The sequence below is a fragment of the Macaca thibetana genome, chromosome 11 (assembly GCF_024542745.1).
Source record: "Macaca thibetana thibetana isolate TM-01 chromosome 11, ASM2454274v1, whole genome shotgun sequence".
NCBI lineage: Eukaryota > Metazoa > Chordata > Mammalia > Primates > Cercopithecidae > Macaca > Macaca thibetana.
The window spans coordinates 27233523-27247598 of record NC_065588.1 but is presented as its reverse complement, the minus strand read 5'-3'; the positions used below and the strand labels follow the sequence as shown (position 1 = coordinate 27247598).

The window sequence follows — 14076 nt, the reverse complement described above, 5'->3', positions numbered from 1 at the left end:
TGCCTTTTCTTCTCCAAAGGATCACAGCTCCTCACCAGCAATGGAACAAAGCTGGATGGAGAATGACTTTGATGAGTCGACAGAAGTAAACTTCAGAAGGTTGGTAATAACATATTTCTCCGAGCTAAAGGAGCATGTTCTAACCCATTGCAAGGAAGCTAAAAACCTTGAAAAAAGATTAGACGAATGGCTAACTAGAAAAAACAGTGTAGGGAAGACCTTAAAAGACCTGATGGACCAGAAAACCATGGCACAAGAACTTAGTGATGCATACACAAGTTTCAATAGCCGATTCGATCAAGTGGAAGAAAGGGTATCAGTGATTGAAGAGCAAATTAATGAAATAAAGCAAGAAGACAAGTTTAAAGGAAAAAAGAGTAAAAAGAAATGAACAAAGCATCCAAGAAATATGGGACTAAGTGCAAAGACCAAATCTACATTTGAATGGTGTACCTGAAAGTGATGGGGAGAATGGAACCAAGTTGGAAAACACTCTTCAGGATATTACCAGGAGAACTTCCCCAACCTAGCAAGGTAGGCCAACATTCAAATTCAGGAAATACAGAGAACACCACAAAAATACTCCTCGAGAAGAGCAACTCCAAGACACATAATTGTCAGAATCACCAAGCTTGAAATGAAAGAAAAAATGTTAAGGGCAGCCAGAGAGAAAGGTTGGGTTACCCACAAAGGGAAGCCCATCAGACTAACAGCGGATCTCTCAGCAGAAATCCTACAAGCCAGTAGAGAGTGGGGGCCAATATTCAACATTCTTAAAGAAAAGAATTTTCAACCCAGAAATTCATATCCAGTCAAACTAAGCTTCATAAGTGAAGGAGAAACAAAATCCTTTACAAACAAGCAAATGCTGAGAGATTTTGTCACCACCAGGCCTGCCCTACAAGAGCTCCTGAAGGAAGCACTAAACATGGAAAGGAACAACCAGTACCAGCCACTGCAAAAGCATGCCAAATTGTAAAGACCATTGATGCTAGGAAGAAACTGCATCAACTAATGGGCAAAATAACCAGCTAGCATCATAATGACAGGATCAAATTCACACATAACAATATTAACCTTAAATGTAAATGGGCTAAATGCTCCAATTAAAAGACATAGACTGGCATATTGGATGAAGAGTCAAGACCCATCAGTGCATTGTATTCTGGAGACCCATCTCACGTGCACAGACACACATAGACTCAGAAAAAGGGATGGAGGAAGATCTACCAAGCAAATGGAAAACAAAAAAAAAGCAGGGGTTGCAATCCTAGTGTCTGATAAAACAGACTTTAAACCTACAAAGATCAAAAGAGACAAAGAAGGTGATTATGTAATGGTAAAGGGAGTAACTCAACAAGAAGAGCTAACTCTCCTAAATATATATGCACCCAACACAGGAGCACCCAGATTCATAAAGCAAGTTCTTAGAGACTTACAAAGAGACTTAGACTCCCACACAATAATAATGGAAGACTTTAACACCCTACTGTCTTTAATAGACAGATCAAAGAGACAGAAGGTTAACAAGGATGTCCAGGACTTGAACTCAACTCTGCACCAAGCAGACCTAATAGACATCTACAGAACTCTCCACCCCAAATCAACAGAATATACATTCTTCTGAGCACCACATTGCACATATTCTAAAATTAATCACATAATTGGAAGTAAAGTACTGCTCAGCAAATGCAAAAGAACAGAAATCACAAGAAACTGTCTCTCAGACCACAATGCAATCAAATTAGAACTCAGGATTAAGAAACTCACTCAAACTGCACAACTACAAGGCAGCTGAACAACTGGCTACTGAATGACTACTGGGTAAATAATGAAATGAAGGTAGAAATGAAGATGTTCTTTGAAACCAATGAGAACAAAGACACAACATACAAGAATCTCTGAGACACATTTAAAGCAGTGTGTAGAAGGAAATTTATAGCACTAAATGCCCACAAGAGAAAGCAGGAAAGATCTAAACTTGACACCCTAACATCACAATTAAAAGAACTAGAGAAGCAAGAGCAAACACATTCAAAAGCTAGCCGAAGGCAAGAAGTAACTAAGATCAGAGCAGAACTGAAGGAGATAAAGACATAAAACCCTTCAAAAAATCAATCAATCCAGGAGCTGCTTTTTTGAAAAGATCAACAAAACTGATAGACTGCTAGCAAAACTAATAAAGAAGAAAAGAGAGAAGAATCAAATAGATGCAATAAAAAATGATAAAGGGATGTCGCCACTGATCCCACAGAAATACAAACTACCATCAGAGAATACTATAAACACCTTTACCCAAATAAACTAGAAAATCTAGAAGAAATAGATAAATTCCTAGACACGTTCACCCTCCCAAGACTAAACCAGGGAGAAGTTGACTCTCTGAATAGACCAATAGCAGGCTCTGAAATTGAGGCAATAATCAAGAGCCTACCAACCAAAAAAGTCCAGGACCAGATGGATTCACAGCTGAATTCTAGCAGAGGTACAAAGAAGAGCTGGTACCATGCCTTCTGAAACTATTCTAATCAACAGAAAAAGAGGGAGTCCTTCCTAACTCATTTTATGAGGCCAGCATCATCCTGATACCAAAGGCTGGCAGAGACACACACACAAAAAAGAGAATTTTAGACTAATATCTCTGATGAATATCAATGTGAAAATTCTCAGTAAAATACTGGCAAACCGAATCCAGCAGCACATCAAAAAGCTTATCCACCATGATCAAGTTGGCTTCATCCCAGGTATGCAAGGCTGGTTCAACATATGCAAATCAATAAACCTAATCCATCATAAAAACAGAATCAACAACAAAAACCACATGATTAGCTCAATAGATGCAGAAAAAGCCTTTGATAAAATTCAACAATGCTTCATGCTAAAACTCTTAATAAACTAGGTATTGATGGAACGTATCTCAAAATAATAAGACTATTTATGACAAACCCACAGCCAATATCATACTGAATGGGCAAAAACTGGAAGCATTCCCTTTGAAAACTGCCACAAGACAGGGATGCCCTCTCTCACCACTCCTATTCAACATAGTGTTGGGAGTTCTGGCCAGGAAAATCAGGCAAGAGAAAGAGATAAAGGATATTCAATAAGGAAAACAGGAAGTCAAATTGTCCCTGTTTGCAGATGACATGATTGTATATTTAGAAAACCCCATCGTCTCACCCAAAATCTCCTTAAGCTGATAAGCAAATTCAGCAAAGTCTCAGGACACAAAATCAATGTGCAAAAATCACAAGCATTCTTATACACCAATAATAGATAAATAGCCAAATCATGAGTGAACTCCCATTCACAATTGCTACAAAGAGAATAAAATACCTAGGAATACAACTTACAAAGGATGTAAAGGACCTCTTCAAGAAGAACTACAAACCACTGCTCAGTGAAATAAAAGAAGACACAAGCAAATGGAAGAATATTCCATACTCATGGATAGGAAGAATCAATATCATGAAAATGGCCATACTGCCCAAGGTAATTTATAGATTCAATGCCATCCCCATCAAGCTACCAATGACTTTCTACACAGAATTGGAAAAAACTACTTTAAAGTTCATATGGAACCAAAAAAGACTCCGCATTGCTAAGACAATCCTAGGCCAAAAGAACAAAGCTGGGGGCATCACACTACCTGACTTCAAACTATACTACAAGGCTACAGTAACCAAAACAGCATGGTACTGATACCAAAACAGAGATATAGATCAATGGAACAGAATAGAGGCCTCAGAAATAACAGCACACATCTACAACCATCCGATCTTTGACAAACCTGACAAAAACCAGAAATGGGGAAAGGATTCCCTATTTAATAAATGGTGCTGGGAAAACTGGCTAGCCATATGTAGGAAGCTAAAACTGCATCACTTCCTTGCACCATACAAAAATTAATTCAAGATGGATTAAAGACTTAAATGTTAGATCGAAAACCATAAAAACCCTAGAAGAAAACCTAGGCAATACCATTCAGGACATAGGCATGGGCAAGGACTTCATGTCTAAAACACCGAAAGCAATGGCAACAAAAGCCAAAATAGACAAATGGGATCTAATTAAACTAAAGAGCTTCTGCACAGCAAAAGAAACTACCGTCAGAGTGAACAGGCAACCTACAGAATGGGAGAACATTTTTGCAATCTACCCATCTGACAAAGGGCTAATATCCAGAACCTACAAAGAACTCAAACAAATTTACAAGAAAAAAACGAACAACCCCATCAAAAAGTGGGCAAGGGATATGAACAGACTTTTCTCAAAAGAAGACATTCATACCAACAGACACATGAAAAAATGCTCATCATCACTGGCCATCAGAGAAATGCAAATCAAAACCACAATGAGATACCATCTCACACCAGTTAGAATGGCAATCATTAAAAAGTCAGGAAACAACAGGTGCTGGAGAGGATGTGGAGAAATAGGAACACTTTTACACTGTTGGTGGGATTATAAACTGGTTCAACCATTGTGGAAAACAGTATGGTGATTCCTCAAAGATCTAGAACTAGAAGTACCATATGACCCAGCCATCCCATTACTGGGTATATACCCAAAGGATTATAAATCATGCTACTATAAAGACACATGCACACATATGTTTAATGTGGCACTATTCACAATAGCAAAGATTTGGAACGAACTCAAATGCCCATCAATGATAGACTGGATTAAGAAAATGTGAACGGAGGCCAGAGTTGACAAATGGGATCTAATTGAACTGAGGAGCTTCTGCACAACAAGGGAGATTACCATCAGAGTGAACAGGCAACCTACAGAATGGGAGAAAATTTTTGCAATCTACTCATCTGACAAAGGGCTAATATCCAGAACCTACAAAAAACTCAAACAAATTTGCAAGAAAAAAACAAACAACCCCATCAAAAGGTGGGCAAAGGATATGAACAGACATTTCTCAAAAGAAGACATGCGTACAGCCAACAGATACATGAAAAAATGCTCGTCATCACTGGCCATCAGAGAAATGCAAATCAAAACCACAATGAGATACCATCTCACACCAGTTAGAATGGCAATCATTAAAAAGTCAGGAAACAACAGGTGCTGGAGAGGATGTGGAGAAATAGGAACACTTTTACACTGTTGGTGGGATTGTAAACTGGTTCAACCATTGTGGAAAACAGTATGGTGATTCCTCAAGGATATAGGACTAGAAGTACCATATGACCCAGCCATCCCATTACTGGGTATATACCCAAACGATTATAAATCATGCTGCTATAAAGACACATGCACATGTATGTTTATTGCAGCACTATTCACAATAGCAAAGACTTGGAATCAACCCAAATGTCCATCAGTGACAGACTGGATTTAGAAAATGTGACACATATACACAATGGAATACTATGCAGCCATAAAAAAGGATGAGTTTGTGTCCTTTGTAGGGACATGGATGCAGCTGGAAACCATCATTCTCAGCAAACTATCGCAAGAACAGTAAACCAAACACTGCATGTTCTCACTCATAGGTGGGAATTGAACAATGAGATCACTTGGACTCTAGAAGGGGAACATCACACACCGGGGCCTATTATGGGGAGGGGGTAAGGGGAGGCATGGCATTGGGAGTTATACCTGATGTAAATGATGAGTTGATGGGTGCTGACGAGTTGATGGGTGCAGCACACCAACATGGTACAAGTATATATGTAACAAACCTGCACATTGTGCACATGTACCCTAGAACTTAAAGTATTAAAAAAAAAAAAAAAAAAAAGCCTATGATAAACACCAAAAAAAAAAAAAAAAGAAAAGAAAAGAAAAGAAAAGAAAAGAAAAGAAAAGAAAATGTGGCACATATACACCATGGAATACTATGCAGCCATAAAAAAGGATGAGTTCATGTCCTTTGCAGGACATGGATGAAGCTGGAAACCATCATTCTCAGCAAACTATCACAAGGACAGAAAACCAAACACTGCATGTTCTCACTCATAAGTGGGAAATGAACAATGAGAACACTTGGATACAGGGTGGGGAACATCACACACCCGGACCTGTTGGGGGTTGGGGGTGGGGGAGGGAGAGCATTAGGACAAATATCTAATGTAAATGACGAGTTGATGGGTGCAGCAAACCAACGTGGCACCTATATACCTATGTAACAAACCTGCACGTTTTGCACATGTACCCTAGAATTTAAAGTATAATTTTTAAAAAGTATTTTGTATAGATATATTTATATATACGTGCACATAAAACAAAGAGACACATACCAGGCTCAGCTATAAACATGGGAATACCAATAACACAAAGTAATGCCCATGTTAGTTAGAAAAACATACCTTCTCACTAAATCAGAAAAAAAATTTGTCTTTGTTAGCAATTATATTTTGTGTAGAGCATAAACACTTTTTCAAGTCTGACAGGTATAATAGTTACCGAGTTATCTCTTCTGTTCAATGAGCCTTTCAAATGCTATTATGTGAAGGTATGAGATAATCTAGACCATGCTTTTCAAAGTAGTGAAGAACTAGTTTTTAAAAACGTTTCCAATTCATTGGAGACTAATCCCTTCATTTAATAAAAATATTATGACAATGTTTAAATTGCTTTGAAAGTTCAAAATGCTAACTCTTAATCTCTGTATTTATCGTGTAGCAGCCTACATGTACTACCAAGGGAAAGACAGTACATACAAGCAATAAACACGTATGTAACATGGCAAAGGTGGTAGGTGCTAAGGGGAAAAACGGAGTAGGATAAGGGGGCCCAATTTGGAAGGTTTTGCAAATTAAACAGGTAGTCAGGAACTGGCGATAGACTCAAAGGCCAAAGATTTCTCTAATAAGTTAAAAGTAGTCAAATATAAGTGGTCCAGTTCAGTGGTATTCCAAGTGTAGAATTCCTAGAAATCAATGAAAAAATGAGAGGTGTGAGGATATGAACAATCATTTGGCAGAAGAAATGTTTTCAACTAATAAAAATATGAAGAGGTGCTTAATATCATTAATAAATGAGGAATCTAAAGGAATGTGATAATGTTTTATACCCAATTAGTGAAAAAAAATTGACATAGCCAAGTGTTGTGGAGAATATGAATTCACGGAATCTTTACTTTTTATTTGTTTTTTGAGACAAGCTCTCACTATATTGCCAGTTGGCTGGTCTTGAATTCCTGGGCTCATACAACCCTCCAGCCTCAGCCTCAATTTTATTAAATCCAAAGGCAGTAATGAAGGAACAATAGACACATAAGAGGAAGAAAAATCAATAGCCAAGGTGGTAGACTCAAACTGAAGCATATAAATAATCAGATTAAGTATTGTGTAAGTTGGAGCTGAGAGAGAGTATGCAAAGGCATACAGAGTGGACAGTGGAGACTCAAAAGCAGGGAGACTGAAAGGGAGGTAAGGATGGAAAACTACCTATTAGGTACAATGTACACTGTTCAGGTGACAGGAGCACTAAAATCCCAGACTTCACCGCTATACAATTCATCCATGTAACCAAAGCCACTTGTACCCCTACAGCTACTGAAATAAAACAATTTTTAATGACATTTTAAAAATTACATTAAGTAGAAATGGAATAAACACTGATAAGAGCCAGAGACCATCAGATTAGTTTTTAAGTCCTAATTACGTGCTGTTAATAGAGACTTTAAATATAAAGAGATATAATAGTAAAAGGATGAAAAATGAGATAACATACATATGCAAGCATAGGAAAGCAGGAGCAGGTATATTAAAAAACTACAAATCAGGAAGCATGACTAGAAAGAAAGATATTTTACAATGATAAGAGTTAATTCATCAGGAAGTCATAACAAGTGCAAATGTTTTTGCAACTAATAACAGAGCTTCCAAATACATGAAGCAAAAACTGGTAGTATTAAGGAAGAATTAGACAAATTTAATCTACTTATATTTAACGTAATATAAATACGATTGACCTGGTTGGATTGAAGTCTACTGATAAAGTTGGATTTAAGTCTATTGTCCTGCTATTTCTTTTCTGTTTGTCCCATCTATCATTTGTTCTTTTTCAACCTTCTTTTGAATTGATAGATATGGTAGGGAAAAAACTCAGTAACACAGAAGATTTGAGCAATGTTATCAACCATCTTGACCTAATTCAATTTATAGAACAAAACACTCAAATGCAGAATGTACATTCAAGTCTACATGTTATTTTCACCAGGATAAGGCATATATGCAAGGCCACAGAATCAGTTTCAATAAATTTCAAATGGGTTTTGAAGAACTACACAGAAGAATGAGAAACACACAACTTGAAGTGGTGAAATACTAAGAATAGACTATTCATATTTATTAAAATTCTGCCTTGCCCATGGCTGGAGCTGTTTTAGAGACAGCCTAATTTGGCAGGCATCTGTGTTGATAAAGCTATGTTAATTTTCAGGGCTAGGTCAACGTATTTTTTAAAATAAAAAGGCTAAATAAAAAAGCTCTAGAATATCCCCTGGTCTCTAAAAAGACTTTCTTAAATCCTCAAAAACATTTCTGAGAGGAAGATTCCCTGGGCTTCCTCACATAATTAATATAATGAAATATTATTCTAATACAATGGAATATTATTCTACAGTAAAGAGAAGGAACAAATAATACATGCAACACTATGTTGAGCAAAAGAGGCCAGACAGAAAGGACCATGTACTATATGACACTTTTATATGAAATTGAAGAACAGGCAACCTATGATAGAAGGTAGAGCAATAATTACTTACAGAAAATGGTGAGTGACTGAAAGGAGACACCAGGGGAATTTCTGGTCAATATCTTGATTGAGATATAGATTACACAAGTTTATACATTTGCTAAAACTCATCAAACTATGCAATGGTCTTTAAAGCTTGTCAGGCATTAAGAATCCCAATGTCAATCCCATTTAAGTTCTTTATTTTAACTAGAAAAGAACCATTCATTGTTGGCTAAATATTGAAAGCATAAAATTCATTTATAACTTATTTAATCAGGAATTCCTTTGAAATATATGCATTAATAATACTATTTAGCTTCTAACTAAGGCAGATGTAATTGGTGCCCTCTAATTCCATGCATGCCAGCCCAACTTTTAACTGTCCCAGATTTCAAGGAGCTCTCTGCCATTGCATGTGGTGGTCTGAAAATGCCAGATAATTAATGTCCCTTTAAATTTTAAAGATATCAGCTTTAAATATTCCAGCACACTTTCCCCTAGAAAGAGAAAATTCTGATTCATGTAATCTACATTGGTTCCCAGAATTATTCAGACAATTAAGATCTACTCAGAGTGGTAACTTGTTTGATAATGCATCATTTATCAGTTCTCTTCTTCATTTCTCTAAGTCTTTCCTAGGATTACTTTCCAAATAAAACTTTTGTATTTGAAACATTACAAATGTTCAGGAAAGAGAAGCTTCAGGAAAGAGAAGCTGATGGTTAGAAATTAGAAATAGAAATCCCACTTTAAAAATGAACTAAATAAATAATGAATAAGGTAGGACATTCATGGACCTCTGCATCTAAGACTGTGATGACAATATGTCACAAATCAAGGATCATGAATAATCCAATTATATGAACCTATGGTTCAAAATAAAAGGCTCAGAATATCCAGCTCCATTTCTTCTCATTCATTCTTTGCTTACCCAGAAACCTGCTAGCTATAATTGAGTCCTTTGGGTGGACAAACCACTTAGAAATTTACAACTTTGCCACCCAAGCCAGGCAAAGTGGCTCACATCTATAATCCCGCTACTGTGGGAGGCCAAGGCATGAGGGTCACTAGAGCCCAGGAGTTTGAGACCAGCCTGGGCCACATAGTGAGACCCTGTCTCTACAAAAAATAATACAAACTAAGCTGGGTGTGGTGGCATGTGTCTGTAGTCCCAGCTGCTCAGGAGGCTGAAGTGGGTGGATCACTTGAGCCCAGGAGCTCAAGGCTGCAGTGAGCCGTGATTGTGCCACTGCACTCCAGCCTGGGTGATAAAGACCCTGTCTCAAAAATAAAGAAAAATAAAATCCCAAAGAACAAAAAATTTCACCATCCAGTAATTCTCACAAAGTAGTAAATTTATTTCCGGATTCTAAGTGGCTAACATATGCTTCTTTGAATGACTTGCTAAAGAAAAAGGTACCAGGAAATATATTAATCACTACCACAACAAAGGAGTGAAGCTGGGGTTCAAAGTCGTAGTTCAAACTGGGGAAGCCTCTTATTTGTTAGCTGATGTAAACAGTGAAATGAGCTCTGTTTGCAGGAATTCTCAGGCTAGTCGTTTCTTATTCCAACGGCTTAATAAAAATAAATTTAGGAAAGTTTTAGATAAGCAAGCTCTTGGAGATAAGATTCAAATATTACAGTAAAAGATTAAAAAAAAAAAAAGACCCAAAAGAAGTTTGTTAGTATGTTTAGGGTATATTTCAGGTTTGGTCAGGAACCATTTAGAGCAGATTTGAATGGGGTGAAATATCAAGGAAAGTTCCAGGCATGGGTGTGATGGGTGTGGTGGCTAAAGCGTTGGCAGGACACTGTAATTTTTTGCAGGGTTGCTGACTGATGTCTTAGGTCAGGCTGGCTACCCAGAATTTCTGTGAGGAAAAGAAAGGCCATAAGAAAATTAGCAAGTTTCTTTCAAACTTTTGTGAGAATTCATCTGTCCTAGCCTTCTCAGCTTTCTTTAAGTAAAATGCTTGGGTTTGAAAGAGAACCCTGAACTTCTTACCCAAGATAGATACAATTCACTGAAACCAAGACACTTAAAAGAAGAAATCTTCAGAGAAAGGGAGAAATGTTCACATACATTCGAGTAGGCTGGTAGAATGCCACAGTATTTTGTGGTCATTATGAAAATAGAATATGTTTTCACACAAATTACTCATACCTTTCTCAACAGTTTAGTTCTTAATTTTTTTTCCAGGAAGAAGCCGCTGCAGATGGTTAATCATTTACACAATGATTGCCAATGTGTGCAGCAATACAATCTTGGCAAAGAGAAACTATCTTAAAAACAGGTCATATTTGGTAGCACGACAGGGTGAAAACTGTCAACAATAACTTACTGTACATTTATAAATAGCTAAAATAATATAATTGGAATGTCCATAACACAAAGAAATGATAGATGCTTGAGGTGACAGGTATGCCATTTACCCTGATGTGATTATTATGTGATGTATGCCTGTGTCAAAATATCTCATGTACCCCATAAAGACACACACCTACTATGTACTCATAAAAAATTAATTTAAAATAAAAAACAAAACAGATCAAAAGGGAGAAGTAGGCACTAGTAGGTCTGCGTTTTGGAACAACAGCATCACCTGTGAGCTAGCAAGAAATGCAAATCCCGCCAGGCATGGTGGCTCACGCCTGTAAGCCCAGCACTTTGGGAGGCTGAGATGGGCGGATCACTTGAGGTCAGGAGTTTGACACAATCCTGGCCAACATGGCGAAATCTTGTCTTTACTAAAAATACAAAAATTAGCCAGGTGTGGTGATGCGCACCTGTAGTCCCAGCTACTTGGGAGGTTGAGGCAGGAGAATTGCTTGAACCTGGGAGGTGGAGGTTGCAGTGAGCCGAGATTGCACCACTCGCCACTGCACTCCAGCCTGAGAGACATTGCGAGACTCCATCTCAAAAAACAAAAAGAAAGAAAGACATGCAAATCCCTGGACCCCACCCTAGGTCTGCTAATCAGAAACTTCAGGGGCAGGCCCAGCAATCAGTGTTTTTCCAAGCCCTCCCACTGGCTCCGAGGCGCACTCAATCACTAGACACACACACTGAGGCCTTTCCTCCTAGGGACAACAAGCCCTGCCCAAATGAGGTGGAAATTGGCTACCAAAGTAAAAAATAAGGGCAGAATTCCTCTCCCCATGCCTCAGTTTCTTACTTTTGATCCAAAAATAATAGCTCTGAAGAAGCCATTCGGGTTTTAATTCAAAAAATCTCTCCCTTTAAACCTCAACCACTAAAGGTCCGTATGTCTGCAACATTTTAGAGATTCTTAAACACAACCCTCCTTGTTTTCTGGTTCCCTGCTACGTATCTGTCATCGCGTATTTTTTTCCTCCCCACTCCATGAGCCCAAACCCTTCTCACCACCAATCTGCTCTAACATCCCTAGAAAATTAATTCAGAATCACTTGCAAAGGGCAAAACAAGGGCAGGGGAAGTGATGAAACCAGAAAAGGTCAGGGGTGTTGGCAGCAGGGGTGATATCTAATGTTACAACACACATTTTTTTTTAAATGGGGTTTGGCTGTACTGCCCAGGCTAGCCTCAAACTCCTGGGCTCAAGTGATCCTCCCAACTCAGCCTCCTCAGGAGGCTTCAAACTGTAAAATACGGCCAGGCACAGTGGCTTACCCCTGTAATCTCAGCACTTTGGGAGGCCAAGGCAGGCGGATCCTTTGAGGTCAGGAGTTCAAGATCAGCCTGGTCAATACAGTGAAACCCCATCTCTGCAAAAAAAACACAAAAATTAGCCAGGTGTGGTGGCATGCACCTGTAGTCCCAGCTACTTAGGACGCTGAAGCAGGAGAATCATTTGAACCCGGAAGGCAGAGACTGCAGTAAGCCAAGATAGTGTCACTGCACTCCAGCCTGAGTAACAGAGCAAGAAAAAAAAAACTATAAAATAAGTTTAGAATAGATGGTATAACTGGAAATTTGAACAGTGTGTATTTGATATTAAGGAATTACCGTGATTCTAAGGTTATTAATAATGCTATTATACTTATCTTTTTTGAGTCCTTATTTTGTAGAGCCAAGTTGAAAAATACTCATGGATGAAATGATACATTTGGAATTTGCTTTAAAATAAAATAGAAGAAAATAAGGGTAAAGATATTGATGAAACAAGATTAGCCATAAGTTGACAATTGTTGAAAATGGGTGATGGTATGTGAGGGTACACTACACTATTCTATCTATCTATACACATAGTTTTTGAAACAGAGTCTCATTCTATCGCCCAGGCTGGAGTGCAGTGGTGCAAACATGGCTCACTGCAGCCTCAACCTCTCCAGGCTCAAGCAATCCCCCCATCTCAGCCTCCCAAGTAGCTGGGACTACCACACCTGTCTAATTTTTGTATTTTTTGTAGAGACAGGGTTTCACCAGATTGCCCAGGCTGGTCTTGAATTCCTGGGCTCAAGCAATATGCTCACCTCAGCCTCCCAAATACTGGGAATATAAGTGTGCACCACTGCACCCAGCTGGGTATTCTATCTATATTTTTATATATTTGAAGCTTTCCATAACAAAACATTTCCATTTTTTATCCATATATTTAAAACATAAAATTTTCAAACACCTTCAACCATGATATATTGTCTTAGATATTTTATTTCTCTATCATAACCTCAGGCATACTAAGGGCTCACCAAATATTTATAAACCAAATAATACAATACTTGTTATTTTAACCACCCTCACAAACACAAACACATACATGCACACGCACATTCAGAAAATGAAACCTCTGCTCAAAGAGGATTGTAAGGCAGAGTATAAAAGAGGGCGTATTAATGACAATACATTAGTAAAAGTTACTTCTCTTGTTCACTAAAATGAAACGCCACAAAATAAAAAAAGGCAAAGCTAGTAAGTAATCAAATAAATGAAACAGCAAGGGAAAATAGGGTGAGGTAAAAGGAAATGGAGCCTTCTGGCTCTCTGCTATTAATGCTTAGGAATAACCAGAAGAGAGCTGATGAAAAGGTTCATACAATAAGCCAAGATCGACCCGGTGTGGTGGCTCACGCCTATAATCCCAGCACTTTGGGAGGCTGAGGCGGGCGGATCACGAGGTCAGGAGATTGAGACCATCCTGGCTAACACAGTGAAACCTCGTCTCTATTTAAAAAATGCAAAAAATCAGCCAGCCGTGGTGGCGGGCACCTATAGTCCCAGTTACCCGGGAGGCTGAGGCAGGAGAATGGCGTAAACCCGGGAGGCGGAGCTTGCAGTGAGCCGAGATCGCGCCGCTGCACTCCAGCCTGGGTGACAAAGCGAGACTCCGTCTTAAAAAAAAAAAAAAAAAAAAAAAAAAAAAAAAGGAGCAACACAGGGAGTAAGAAAACCCC

At 38.4% G+C, this 14076-nt stretch overlaps 1 pseudogene; it reads right to left on the bottom strand.

The window, feature by feature from the left end:
* The window catches only part of LOC126930073 (liprin-beta-1-like), a 38628-nt pseudogene extending 25502 nt beyond the window's left edge, over positions 1 to 13126 (bottom strand).
* Positions 13127 to 14076: the final 950 nt, after the last annotated feature.